The sequence below is a fragment of the Tupaia chinensis genome, unplaced genomic scaffold (genome assembly GCF_000334495.1).
Source record: "Tupaia chinensis unplaced genomic scaffold, TupChi_1.0 Scaffold138425_1, whole genome shotgun sequence".
Classification (NCBI taxonomy): Eukaryota; Metazoa; Chordata; class Mammalia; order Scandentia; family Tupaiidae; genus Tupaia; species Tupaia belangeri.
In genome coordinates, this window is record NW_006198322.1 from 1,165,566 (window position 1) to 1,169,880 (window position 4,315).

Genomic DNA, 4,315 nt, shown 5'->3' on the forward strand with positions numbered 1-4,315 from the left:
TGGCCGAGGTGACCTCTCAGCGGGGCAGCCGAGGCACTGCCACCCGCGAGCCGCCGGGGGCCTGCTCTCCTGCAAAGCTGCAGAACCACCTCGGCCCTGCGGGAGGCCCGGGCCCACAGCTGCCCTCTACACGCTCCCCACCTTTGGGGCTGGCATTGCCAGAGTAGGCAACCGCCTTCTCCTCCTTCCGGCCCGCCCACCCCGCCGCTCTCTGATTGGCTGAACCGGACAGGAAGCCAGCAGGTGGGAGCTGGGAAATGTAGTTCCCAGGGATGATCCAGGGGAAGGGCCATGCTGACAGTCTACGGGGCTGTTGGGCACATGTGCTCACCCCTATGTTCTGACTGAAAAGTTACTGTCTAATCCTTCCAGTGACCTCTGGGGGGAGAGTGTCATGTCCATGTTCCACACGAGGCCTGGAGGTCACATTGCTGGCAAGTACCACGGCCGGGACTTGAACCTGTGCATTTGCTCCTTCGCCCTTCGAGGAAGTCCTGATCACAGGGTTTAGTGCAGCCAGGAGTTCTGACCAGGCAGCAGGGCCAGTGGGAGCCAGGGATGTGGGCAGAGGCCAGGAAAGCGGGTGAGCCTCAGTAGGTGGGACTTGGGGTACGTGCCTGTAGCATGTTGGCCCCTTGAGTCGTGACTCATGTCCCAGAGTGTGGGCTGGAGTGACCGCTGCCCACCTTGGGGAGGGCGCAGAGTGACCACGGGAGCATGCATGGCCATGCTGTTGGGTGTCCATTCGCTGTTCACGCCTCCAGTGGGGAGGGGCGGTGGAGACCCAGGCCCAGTCCCGGGCTGAGAGGATGACCTGGAGCTATCCCCCAGACCCTCGTGAGCCAGTGTGATGGAATTTAGGGGGAAGACGTAAGCTGAATAAGGCCTCAGAGCTGGGGCTTTGGGAGGCGGTCAGGACTAGATGAGGTCATCGGGATGGGGCCCTGAGATTGAGTCCTGAGGCTTTAAAAGACCGACACAGACCCAGACCCAGACCCAGACCCGAGTGTCCGCCATGGGCTACCCTGCCCCTCGGCCTCTGCAGGGAGCCCCACAACAGGGCCCTCACCAGATGTGGACCCTGGCCTTGGCCCCCCAGAGCCGTGGCTGCACAAACCTCTGTTCTGTGTAAACCACCTGCCAGTTCAGCTGCCGTGGTGGAGAACAGCTGGACCACCTGGTGCGCAGCAGACCCTGGGTGCAGGCTGCGGCGTCGCCCCGGCTCGGGGCTGAAGCGGTCAGGGCGGCAGGGAGAGCCGAGACAGTGGACGGCACACGGGCGATCTGGGCTGAAATCCCAGCTCTGCCGCCTCTCAGAGTAACCTCAGGTGGACCAAGGTCACCCTTTATTTCGGGTCTCTGTGATTCTGCTGGAGAAGGATCAGGAGTGGTTTCAAAGTCACCTCCAGGGGCATGAAGTCCCTCTGAGGATGGTGTGGCTGTGCGGGGGCTGGCCTAGCCCCCTTTCCTCCTGTCTGCTGTCTAGGGCAAAGGCCTCTTGGGCCACTCAGGGGTCACTGCCACTTTCTGGTGCCCCGTTTCACGTCCCATTTCTCTGAGTCCCAGCGTGGTCTTGTTTCCTTCTAGGTGGCTGACCTGGGCCTCCTCGTAACTTCTGGGCTGCAGTCTACACTGCGCTGGCTGATGGGAACCCTGTGGACAGAAGGGGTAGGACTTGCTTTGCTGATTGCTGTTGACAGTAGAGTATTGGAGCCTGGGACTCTTTTTTTCTTTTCTTTTCTTTTTTTTTTTTGTTTTTTTTTTTTTTTTTTTTTTTTAGAATAATTAATTTATTATTATTGTTCAATTTGACCAGGGAGAGACAAAGAGAGAGTGAGAAAGCAAGTCACCAGGTCCAGGACTCGAACTGCAGTCAGTCATGTGGGAGTCTAGCGCCTTAACCACCATGCCACCTACTAGCCTCAGTAGCCTGGAACTTTTGACCCCCTCTTCTAGTGCTCTTCAAATAAGAAGCCTTTGGGAAGAACTCTGGCTTTCCAAAAGACTGTCCTGTTTTGAAAGTGGTCACTAAACAAGCAGCAGTGAGATTATTTAGGACAAGCAGTTTTGACATCGGCCTCCCAAGAATTCTCTCATTTGCAACCCCGCAAACTCTTTCAGTTGGTCCTCACCGCAGCCTTTTCCACCTGTATCAGCTAGCTACTGCTGGGTAACAAGCCACACTGAGACTTAAAACAGTAACGATTCTGCTCACGTCTGCCGGCCAGCTCTGCTGGTCCGCGTGTGCTCACATGAGGGCGGGCTGTCCTGGGCGGCCTTACTCACATCTGGCAGCTGCCGAGCTGCTGGCTGGGTGGCTAGGTCTTTTGTCCCATGGTCTCTTGTGCTCCATCAGGTCAGCTCAGGCTTCTTCACGTGTTGGAAGAGCAGCAGGAGTGCAAGCTGTAAGGCCTCTCAAGCCCCAGGCTCATTGTCACTTCTACATACCATTGGTCACAGCAAGTCACAGGCCAGCCCAGAGTGAGGGTGGGGAAATGGACTCCCCTCTGGAAGGGAGGAACTGCAGTGTATCACGCAATCTGCTTTGCAATCTGCCACACGCCCACGAATAGGATGTGCTTTCTGTCCTAGGGTAGACGCTCCACTGGGTTATCCCGATCTCCGCTCCACCCTTCTTCCTTAATAACAGAACCCTGGCATTTGCCTGGGCTCAGAAGCGTGACTTCATTTCCCAGGCTTCCCTGAAGCTAGAACAGGCTGTATAACTAGATTCTGGCCGATGAGATGGTCAAAGAACCTGGCTTAAATCTCTTGCCCCTTTCTCTTTGTCTTCTTTCTTTGTATTGCATGGCTTCTGTATGTAGTGGCTAGAGCATGGGCAGCCACATTTGGCCACGAGGCAATACGCTAAAGAGGGCAGAGAAGCAAGATAGAAAGACCGTGGGCCCCAGGTGACTTCGTCTTGTTTATGAGAATGAAAGACACTTGTGTTTCCCTTAAGCCATCGTTATTTTGGCATTTTTGTTACTCACCGATGAATGCAATTCTAATTAATAGACTTTCTTCCAAGTGCTGATTGCTTTTCACTTTCTTTCATTTCTTATAATTATCCCCATCCTTCAAAGCTTTCTCTGGTCACTCTCACCTCCCCTTTTTCTGGAGTTCAGAACGTTCCTGTTCGTCTGAGGGTCATCTGGCTTTGGCCTTTCCGCCCAATTTTGTTCATCTTGGTCTTTGACTCCTTATGTGTGCCGTCGCTTGTATTTTATTGTCGGCCTGCGAGCTGTCGTCGGCCTGCGAGCTGTTGTCTCTGTTACTGTGGCACTTTGCATCGCCCTCACCCTCACTCACTCACTCACTCGGAAGTGTTTATGGAGTCCTGACCCTGTGTCGGGTACTGTGGGCTCTGGGGAAGTGTAGAGTGAGACAGAATCGCAGTTGTTACCCTTGTAGTGCTGAGGGTTTAATGGAGACAAACAGGCTTTGAACACGTGAACAGACCAGGGACTTCTAATAACAAAGTGAGTTAAGTACCAAGGGGAACGCTACCTGGGACTTCCAGTGTAGACCAACTGCTCAGGGAGGGCCTCAGGGAAGAGGCAGCACTTCGGGTAAGATTAAGAGGAGGTGAGCCAGCCTGCGTGTGGAAGTTAAATGCTGCATCCCACGGCCAACTGTGTGGTTCGAGCTCCAGACCCACCGGCTTAAGAAAACATGCTGGGCACGTGTGTGTGTGCCCAAGATCCCAAGAGGAGGATGGAGGAGAAGGGATTGTGGTGTGGCCATCCCACTATGGGGTGATTTCTCACTTTCTGTCTCTCTGTCTCTGTCTCTTTCTGGCCAGCCCATGTGCCCTATGGCAAAACTAAAATAAATAAGTAACATTTTTAAAAAGATAAGGAGAACCTAGGCAGATATTCCAGAGAAGGGATTCTCCCAACAGGAATAGCATGTGCAAAGCCTGGGATGAGGCCGAGTTCCAGGCCTTGAGGAGATGAAAGAAGGCCCATGTGAAAAAGCAGAGAGGAGGGTTGAAAGGGGAAGAGATCAGAAAGGAAGGCAAGGGGCCAGCAGGTGGCACGGTGGCTAAGGCGCTGGACTCTCACATGGCCAGCCACGGTTTGAGTCCCGGACCCAGCAGCTTTCTCTCTTTCTCTCTCTGTCTCTCTCTGGTGAGTTCATGTGTCCTATAGCAAACTAAATAATAATGAATAAAATTAAATAATTCTTTAAAGAAAAAAAGGAAAAGAAAAGGCAGGCAGGTCACCAGGTCCGCGTGGGCTGTGGCAGAGCTGGGACTGACTCGCTGGCAGTGGGAGGCTCCTGCCCCAGTGCGGGCTCCCTGTTAGGGTGT